The sequence below is a fragment of the Pteropus medius genome, unplaced genomic scaffold (assembly GCF_902729225.1).
Source record: "Pteropus medius unplaced genomic scaffold, Ma_sr-lr_union100, whole genome shotgun sequence".
Classification (NCBI taxonomy): Eukaryota; Metazoa; Chordata; class Mammalia; order Chiroptera; family Pteropodidae; genus Pteropus; species Pteropus medius.
Window position 1 is genome coordinate 15,474,248 of NW_024356249.1, and position 11,108 is coordinate 15,485,355.

Consider the following 11,108-nt stretch of genomic DNA (forward strand, 5'->3'; position numbering starts at 1 on the left):
CTTTTTAATTTTTAAGCTTAACAGTTCTCTTAAGAGCATCTACATAGAGGAGAGAGGAAGGAACATTAATACATCAAAGTTAAGGTTGCCCTTGAATTACCAGAATAAGTGTAAAGATTATTTCACTTTATAGAAGTAAAATTTGACTATGTCTTAATATCGTTAGATAGTTAGGAAGATATGAGTGACAGGGAGCAAAGGCCCAACTCTGTAACCATAGAAATGACAACGCTGACAGCCCAACCCAAAAGGCAACCTCTCAGAAAAAAAACTCACTTTTTAAATAACAATACCCCTACATTCTGGTACAAGGAAATAAATGACCACAGCATAGCAACCTGTTTAGGCCAACTACAAACACTAGGAGTACCCTGACCTTTTCACCCCAGCCTCATTATGCCATCATTATGATGTCATGCATATGACTGGAAGTTCATAAATCTAATTATAACAGATTGAATTCTGGGAAGGAACATGCGCAGTTGACAATAGGTTATATAACAGCCAACTGTCAATCAAAATGACCTCCCACATCAACCAGCTAGCATCACCCTGGTAACCACCCATCATGGCCTAGATATAAGACAGACCTTCCCACCTCTACGAGACTACAGCCCTCTCTAGTGTAGCCCGTTCCTCTCTTGAAACATATTTTAATAAATTTTACTTTTCCTAATCTTCGCTGATCTGTAACTCTTTACTGCGTAGGCAGAAAGGACGAAGGTCCCCCAGTACCATCAGGGCAATGACAGACTTAGATTGCCCCCAACGATGACAAAATGACCACATAAAATTTATCCTAGTAAACCAGTTCATTAATGACTGTCTTATCAACAGAGTCATTTCATTACAAGGCTAGAAATGTTCCATTTACTCCCCATAGTAAATATTATAAAATAAGACTACACTATTAAAGAGACTATAATTGCATTAATGTGGCCTAAAATACTAATTGGCAATTTTGGAAGTCAAACTACAGGATTTGTTTGTATTATACTTATGAACAAAGTTCCTGGCCTCATTTCTACATGTAATATTAATCAACATGGCTCTTCCAAAATATATCTGGGTATAACTGGTTTCTTTGTGTACATTTTGTATTGGTTTCTCCCCAATGTGCTTGTTAGGATGCTGAAATCAGGTAGGTCCTCGTTTCTTGTGTCTGTATTTAAGCATATGTAAAACTCTATGTATGCAAATTGTCCTTTCCTTTTAATTCCTATAGCTGCCTTTGCCCAAACCACAAATAGAAATCTTATCCACCCTGCAGCTGAAAAATTCTCTTAATTTCTTATTCTCCATTCTTATTGCTCTAGGAAAAAGCCTATCACCCCCAAAATATTCTGAAATTTTATATCCATTCATTCCAAACCCATCTCTCCCCATGCCAAAACCTTCCCTCTGTTACTCCATTTGTTTGCAACACATTCATACCAGGACAGAAAAATTTTCTATTAAAGAAGAGGACTCAAACTTGCTTTCATAACTTAGGGCAGTACATAAATTATGGCTTTTTTGTTCAGGCTCCTTTATTAATATGAAGGTAGGCCCTAAAGCTCAGTAGGAATTGGAATAATTGGGATGACAAAGACATAAAATTCTCTGCATAATTAAGGGATTTAAAAAATTTCTTCCCTTGGAAGTCAGGGGAGAAAAAAGATTAGGAGTCATGGAATTGCAAGAGCAGCTTTACAAGGAAGATTTAAATAGAAGGTGAGAAAGGCTTAGGGAAAAAAAGAGCAACTGAAAATAATGAGGATATCTTTGGACCTTTAAGAAAAGTGGCATCAGTAATTGAGAGGGGCGTGGGTGTTAGGTAACTAGTCAGACAGGAGTGACAGGGGAACAAAAGAACAGAGGCCCAGCCCAGAGATGCCCAAGGAACACCCCATTTATAGTTAAAGGATCACTCCTGCATCTGGGAAACAAAGAACAGGAGGGACATAACCTTATAGCTGGTTTAGTCTGGCCACAGACGCTTGAGCAGAAGGTACTACCCTAACCTGCCCACAACCTCAGCCTCATTATACCATCATTATACTACCACGTTAATGCCGGGAAGTTCATGAATCTAATTATAACAGACTGAATTCTGGGTAAGCCCATGTGTACTAGGCAAAGAATTGTATAGCAACCAAGTGTCAATCAAAATGACTTCATGTGCCAGTCACCTAGGAATGCCTTTGTAACCACCCACCATGGCCCAGATATAATACAGACCTTTCCAGTTGTGGGTCGTTACAGCTCTCTTCACTGAGAACCCGCCCCTCCCGTGGGACGTACTCTACTTTGTATTTTATTTCTTTTTTTCTTTTCACCTCCCAAATTCCACAGGGCTACAGCCTTCCTTAGAGTAGATTGTCTCCTTCTAAAACATACCTTTAATAAATCTTTTTCTAAATCTCGCTGAAATGTGATTCTTTGCTGCATCAGTGGGAAAGAACCGAGGAAAAATGAGAATTGCACTTCTGCGGTTAACCTACCCCCCATGCCTCTGGGCTGACACTGGAGTTCAAATCTCCCCCAAACAGTAACATGGAGAACTATCTTTACCTGGTCAGAACACTCCCTTTTCTGTATCATTTTATAATGAAATATATAATATCCAAAGCTATCTATGTTAGTTACAACAGAGAAAGCTCACTTCTGTAAATTACTACCATTAAAAGGAGACACATTAACTAAAATTAAAGCCATGAGTTGGGAACTGAGAGTTCCAGAGAAAAGAGCTATCCTCATACTAAGTAAAAACCATCTATCAGTGCAAACAGGTAGGGGAGGCTCTTAGTTCAGATTAGGTGGAAAAGACCTCCAGCCTGGAGGAAGCTTCCAACTGGTACTAATAGTTGTCAGACCACATCCATTCCTGGAGATAAAATCCTGGAACAAACTGACCCAAGGTAAGAGTAAATTCACAATTTCCTCTTCAGAATTCTGAGAGTGTCTTTCTTTCTACTCATCATGTAACAGTACAGGCATCGTCTTGTTAGGTTTAGAAATCTCTATCATGTGACCTTTCTCTCTTTTTTCCTTTTTTTTGCTCTTAGAGAAACACGGGGGTATGGGGAAAAAATAAGCAATCCCTAGCAAGCCAAGCCCATTTTTTTTTCTAAATTGTTAAATAGTATTAGAGCTACTTAATACGGTTTTTTAAATTACTTATTGTCTGTGTCTCAAATAAAATGTAAGCAACATGAAGACAGGAATTTTCTCTTTATTGTTCAACGTTTTATGCCCAGCACTTAGAAACATGTCTAAAATCTGTTCACTGGATGTAATGATGGCCCTATTATCCTCAAACCCTGTGTAGATATCTGTTGCATAAAACAGCCCAGTGTTGGTGGTGCTTTGATGAATGCAGAGGGAGGAGCAGTGGACACATGCGGTATGGCAAAGAACAAAGATGATAGCTGCAGAAGTCAAGAGCATAAGCAGGGATTAAAAATGAAAAGGGAGAGAAATTATGAAGAAGTGGAAATATGGAGAGAGCAATTAGGAAGAAGTGGAAATATGGAGAGAGTGTTTTCTTTCGCATGGCACATAAGATAGTGGCCCAAACTGTAACCCTGGAAATCTTCACATCTTTAAAATGATGTTTTCACTTCTTTCTCCTTGATTCAAACTGGCCTCAGGCTCACTTGCCTTTTTTTTTTCCCCCCTTATCCTTCTGCATACAACAGGACCACTTCCTTAATCATTAAGTTCTTAGGTCAGCATCAAACAGTCTTAGGAACAAAGCCTCAGGTCTATTAACCACAGAAACAGAGTTTCAGGTCAAATTAAAGATAACATCTTGCAGCTCCACACCCATGAAGGCAGAAAGACCCTACAGGCATCACCTTGAAACCAGACAGAATGTCACCGTGATGCAGATCAGGACCTGATGCAAAGATCAACTGCTTTTGACCCTAGCCCCAACCAATCAGTGGAGCCCACGACCCCAACCCTCTTAGCTACTAATGAGTATTCCCTTATATAACCTCTCCCCTAGAGGACATCGGGGAGCCAAGTCTTTGAGTGCTAGTTCACCTGTGTCTCTGGGCTTGGCACCACTTCCTTAAATAAACCTCTACACCGCTACAAACTCCTGTTCGTGTCTCTGTTGGCAATTGATGTGTACAGGCAAAACAAACCCCTTGGGTTCGTTAACAAAACCAATTACTTAATTAAAGAGAAGAGTGACCCAGAAAGGCAAAAGAATTTAGGAATAATTCAAAGAATAAATTGTAAACTTCCCTTCAGTCTAGACCTTTATCTAGACCTGATATTGGGAACAAGAGACCTAGATATCAATCACTACTTGTGAGATGAAGCCCCAAGAGTAAATTTTACCCTATCCCATTGTTAGTTCTTAAAATTAGACCACATATCTACACACCGTGAATTAACAAAAATGAGCTGAAGTTTCACCAAGACTCTGCCTCTGTGAACCCTCTTCACTTTTTTTTCTGAATTGCTCTCTATCTCTGGTCCAGGCTCTGTTCAGCTCTTGGCTCAAGAGTGCTGATTTCAATCCTGCCTTTACCTTTTGAACTAGAAGTTAGTTCTTGGTCTTCCCAACATTTGAATGTTGTTTTTTCCCAAAGGTTTATACTTTGCTCATTATCCTGATTTTAGATGGAAATCCATTTGATTACTGTAGCTTTGTAATAAGTTTTGAAATCAGAAAATGAGTCTTCCAGCTTTGTTCCTTTTCAAGATTCTTTTGGCTATTTGGAGTTCCTTGCTATTCCGTATGAATTTTTAGATCGGCTTGTCAATTTCTACAAAAGATTGTGCTTAATATTAAAGTTAAATATGCAAACAACCCAATTTGTAATTAGAATGTACCTTAGAGATCATCAAGCTCAATACTCTTACTCTATACATGAAGAGAAACCTAGAGAGGCTTTCCAAAGGTGTGAAACGAGCTAGAAGAAGACCCAAGACCAGAACACTATCACCTAATCCCCAATCCAACATTCTTTCTACTATACCATGCTACTTTTCTAAGAGATAAGACTGTGGCACCCCACAACAGAAGAAACAAAACCTTGTTGACAGCATTCTGCAATTAGAACTAAGCACCAACATTTTTATTGTAATAATAAAAATGACCTTTAAGCACTTACTAATCAAATGTGCTAAGCAGTTTATACTCTGTATTATTATGTGTTCTTTGATTACAAGCAATAAACAATGACATGGCCAAATGAAGGAAGAATGCTGTGCTTCTAACAGATCGAAGGAAAAATTGAACAATCAAATCTTAGAAAGCCAGAAACCAAAATGGCTTCTAAGACCTCAGTAGCAATCACTCTTATAGAATGCATGTATCTCTATGTTTCTCCATTCAAGATTTAAATTTCTGGAAAGAAATTCTGATGATCCTCACATTATCCTCTGATTATCCTAGATCATGTACTCATACTGACATCACAGGATGGGGTTCTATGCCTGACATTCCTCTAGAATTACATGGAGAAATGCAGAATCAGGGCCTAAAAAAATGAGATGCTGCATGACCAAAACAAAATTCCGCCTAATATATTCTCATTTAATCCTGACAACACTGTGTGGTAGGTAATATTGTCCCCATTTTACTAAGAAGAAATCGAGGGTCAAGGAGGTTAGTAACTTGCCTCACACAGCTAGAAAGTAATACTCAATATGTCTAGTATTTCTCTCAGCTCAGTCCTGAGGCTCTCTTTTCTGAGTACGGTATTGTCTCTCCTACACCTTTGCTCCCTCTCTAGGTAGCATTCTTTTTGCTGAATTAGAGTAAGTTATCATAGGCTCCCTTCAGTAGTGAAACTCACTTCTTGAGTTCTGGGATGAAAATGGAATGCACAACTATGATGCTCTATTTTTAAAACAACTAAGTCTCTTTTGCAGCAGGATTATGATTCATTCACCCCCTTCACTGGAATGTGGGCATGGCAATGTGTAATTTATCTCAGTTTTGCACTATTCCTTTCTGTCACTGGCTGTGTTCTTACCTATCACTTCAACAGAAGGTGGTAAAATTTAATAGAGGTAAAATTCTGTAGTTTTATAAATGCAAAGTGATTGTTAGCAGCTCCCATGGGACAAAAATAAAGAGTGTAGGCTGGGGAAGATATAGGTCTACCCAGTTTTGAAAGAATTTTTCTTATTGTTTCTTCCCAAGTGGTGATAATAATCAGCTCATAATTGACTAGATTTAATAGATAAAATTTTTATCTAGCAAAGAGAAACTTTTCTTCCTGTAAGGAGTTTCCTGCTTTATATTTTAATGGCATAGCCTTTTCATTGTTTACTTTGGATTATGTAAAACTTAGAAAAGTAGACAAAATCCTTAAATGTATACTAATTTTTTTTAACTTCTAATTATTTGATTTAAATATAAAGGATAATTTCACAGCATAAATGAAAGTCAAAGTTTTCATGAATCACTCTTATCCTGTATCAAAAATGCAACTAGCAATTATATAAGGATAAAATTACTCAGAACATAACTTTTTCCCCTTTCCTATCTGTGATACTATATGTCAACTAGGCTGACCACACTTCCCAGATAGTTGATTAAACACTACTTTAGATGTTTCTGTGAAAGTGATTTTTCAGATGAGATTAACATGTAACTCTATAAATTTTGAGTAAAGCAGATCCCCCTCCATAATGTGGTAGACCTTAGCCAATCAGTAGATGGCCTTAGAAACAGAAAAGACTGACCTCACCCAAGGAAGAAATTCTGCAAACTGATGGCATTCAGACCCAAAATGCAACATTAACTTCCTTGAGTCTCTAGCCTGCCTGTCCACCCTGCAGATATTAGTCTTGTCATCCCCTACAACTTCGTGAGCCAATTCTCAGTTCACTAATTCTTTCTCTTTCCCTTTCCCTTTCTCTTTCTCTCTCTCTCTCTCTCTCTCTCTTTCTCTCTCTCTCTCTCTCTCATATTCATAGACACACGTACATATTATTGGTTCTGTGCCTCTGGAGAACCTTGACATATGTGCTGTCATTGCTATTGATATTTTAGCACAATATTTTTTAACCTCAAGATGACTTAAATCTTGACTTATTTATCATGGAATTCGTTTGGTGACTTATTTTATACATAGGTTGGTGTTTTATAATCTTGGTTAACTGAGTTGCAAATATAGTGCCTGGTATATAGAAAGTGCTCAGAAGAACTGAGTTAGAAACTGTACGATATTTCTATTGTAAGAAAATTTTCTATGTATAGCATACATGATAATGAAGATGGCTTCTTGTGAAAGAAGAACACATTAAGGGTATTTCACTTGTGTGAATAAAAAAAAGGAGGGAGGTGATTCTATGAAAAGTAACTTCACAGGACATTCTAATCATAAATGCCCAACCATGGTGGGTAGTCCCTCCCCAGGCCTATACATTTTTAGTAAAAGGCTTATCTTTGCCCTAAGCAAGCCTTGCCCATTGTTTCTGTGCATCTCAGTTAACACACCTTTGAAATAAGTGTGACCACCCACAAGAAAGCACATAATTTTCTTAACTGCTTTGTATTTCAAGTTTTGCTTTTTCTCTACCTCCATGTAATCTTTCTTCATTTCAAACGTGTAAAAGAAGCTGAAAAAATGTTACTCTCCAGAGTATTTGAGATCTTCCTCCCCAGCATATATTGTCAGTTTGGCTCAAATAAGCTCTTACAAAAATTCTCTACAGGTTTAAATGTTTCTTAGGTCAACACTTGGTAATTTAGAATAAAACTCTTGAAAAGTGATTGTGTTGTGATCCTCAATAGTCCATTCTTTGTTGAAATACTTATTTTAGAGGGAAGTTGCTATGTTAGTCACAGAGTTTCTGAGTATTTACTGAGTGCTGTGGGATGGCCGACACGATTCTATGTCCTAAGGAAAGAGTGATTGAACAAAACAAAGTGTAGCTTCAATCTCATGGCAGAAATAAACCATAAATAAGTAAACAAATAAATAATAAAACAAACTGTTATTATTATGAAGAAAATAAGGTAGAGTAAGGGGCTATGACAATTGAGGTGGGAGTTCAGGCAAAGCCTCCATATTGAAAACTGGCCAAGGAACCAAATGATGGCATAAAAGCAGTCTTGCAAGAATTGTGGAAAGAAAATTCCAGGTATACATGACAGCAAGTATGAAGCCCATGAGGCAGGAACCAGCCTGGCAGGTGGATGAACAGTAAGGAGACCCATAGAGCATGGAGCAGAGTGAACAGGGGACAGGAGGGTGCGAGGTCAGGGACATAGGAAAGAGCCTGATGATGATGCGCTATGTAAACCTTGGACAGGAGTTTGGATAGAACGAAATGAGCTCTGCACAGAGTATGGAAAATGAATGTTTTTGTGGTTGCTATCATAGTCTACAAGTCAATCAGAAACAGAGGTTCTTACTCTGGGACACCACAACTGTACTTCAGACTTCCAGTCGGCTTTTTAGAGGCCCACTTGTGAATACAAGCCAATAGCCAAGGATCGCCTGAGGAGAGCCCCTCATAGAAAGGCAGAGATCAAAGCAAGTGTGGACAAGGAAGAGGACAGTGCAGAAGCAGGAGAAATACTATTTTAAAAAACCTTAGAAGAGTCTTCAGGTTGGCAGGGAAGTAAAGTTCCACCATAAAACTGCAGAAGGCAGGGCAGAAGGATACAGGGAGGAGGAACGAAGATGCTAGTAAAAAAAACTGGAACTGATACATTATCTAATGTGCTATACAACATTGATCAGAGATTTGCTCTTTGTTCTCTTTTTAAGATAGGGCTAAAACGAATCTGATAAATCACTCTCACTGACATTTTAGTGGTAATATTTCTCAGAAGGAATTTGAATTGTATTAAGAGACTTTTGATAAAAAAGAAACCTTTTTGTAAAAAAATTGTTTTGTGGGTTGTTTTCCTGCATGTTTTTGTTTTTGTTTTTGTTTGTTTTTTGCTCATTTGTTTGTTTTTTATTTCAAGTTTGAAAAGGCAGAAATTCAGGTCAATTGGGACAGAGCCATCCTCAGGTTATAGTAAAATGGAGGCCATTGTCCCCGCTGTCACAGTTAGTATTTTTTAAAAAACCCAAGGTTGATATGTAAATGTAATCTGTAATTCTTCTCTTAGCATCAAGTCAAAACAACTGAAAAATACATGGCTGTTCCTTCTCCAGGCTCCAAGCCCCACATATTCATTCTGTCCATAATCCCTTCTCTGTTCCTCTTCTTCTCTTCAAGATTAAAGGATGTCTTTTATTTAAGCTTCCATTATCTTATTTCATCTGTATAGATGAAATATATAGCTGTGAGGATGAATGAAGCAGTACACTTCGCTGGGAATGGTGTTGATTCCATACTCTTTAGAGAGGGCCCAAGTGGGAAAATCTATTTATGCACTGGGTTAGTCAAAGTCTCCTTGTTGGCTACCTGGTCATCATGCACAGGTTCTTTTGGATTGGTATGAGCTGCAGTGAGTAAATGTAAAACTGGGCCAAAGAAACAGATGGAAATTTTGTTTTACTTCTTTAAGTAAATGCCAAATACTTCCCTAAGTAAATGCTTTCAGGAATAAATCTAACATTATATAAATATAATGATAAATCTACTAAATAGGAGGGGAAAATACACAACTCTATGAAAATTAAGTAGTTTTTAAGACTGAGGATAAAAGTTTACGCACAATCATTTCTACTGAACTTCTGAATAAGCTTCAAATGCATAATAGAGGGCAACAATGGTCTAAACATAAGAAACATTATCAAAAATATAAATATATCTCTATCTTGTTTAAAGTCTTGGTAATATAGATTGGAATATAGAATATAATTTATACTCGGTTAATCTTGTGAGAGGAGAATTAACAAAGCTAAATTCAACTCCCTTATTTCCCCGTGAATTATAAGATCAGGAGTTAAACATATCTATTGAAATATTTTAACGGTGAATTAAAATATATTTATAATTAAAGGAAAAATATAAGTGTCATTAGCTTCTCTTTCCCTTTCTCCTTTCTAAAATTTTCTCCATGTGAAAATAGAAAACAAAGTTGTAGAAACCATAAGTTTAAGCAATTTTACTAACTTAGCATAGTTAATTATTAGAGTAGGCCTTTTGATTGATTATATGCTTTGAATGTAATTTCATCTTTTTTTATAAGTACACATATTCTATGAGATAACAATCTTTGGTTTTTTTTTTTTGTTTCTAAAGTCTATTATTTTCTGATGTTGTATTATCCCCCTTGATTTTGGTCTGTGATGGTTAGAAAGATGCACAGAATTCACATAATCCATCGCCTTTTAAAAAATGTCTAACTTTGGTGAACCAAGAGTAGGCGTGGAGTCCAGAGGCTGATAAAACTCATATTTACTCTTCCCTTACTATACGTTTCAGTTAATGCCAAGTTTACCTTTCTTGAACGTCCAGAAGTTCAATCTCTCTCTAAGCCACTCTTTCTCTTCACTTTCTATCAGATTTCCTCCAGGTACTGGCCTCGGAAACTGCTCTTGAGCTTGCAAAGTTGATCGAAGTTTCCTGCCTAGAAACATACTATCTGAAGTTCCCTCATACCTCAAATCTTCTCCTATTATAATGTAAGTTTTATGAGGACATGGACTTTATGTATTCCTCTCCAAATTCCCATTCCCCACCACTGTGCTTGGCACACAGTAGGTATCCAATAAACATGTACTCAGTGAATAAATTCCCACGGACATTAGATTGGAGTAAATAAAGGAACTTTTTCCTACTAATATTGATTATTTTGCTAAAGACAATGGAAAAGACAAAGAAGGTAAAGGAAACGGAAAGTCTCATCCTACTAGAATAATAAACCACTTCTGGGAAGGAAGCCATCGGCCAACACCTGGGAAGATAGATTGGGTGCTTTGATTGATTACATTTACATGACAAACCAACTAAAAGTTACATATCTAAAATTTGAAACCAGAACTCAGTGGAGAGTGAATTAGGGTATGGGCATTTGGGAATAGGAAAAAAAGAGAGAGAGAGAAATTTTTATGATGGGCAGAGAGCAAGACAAATAGGAAATAAATAGCTTTTCGAAAAGATGGCACCACCACCAGAGGCCACGTAACTGCCACAGACACAGAAATTAGGCCAAGATGCTATCCCCAGCTAGTGATAGGGAAGCCAAT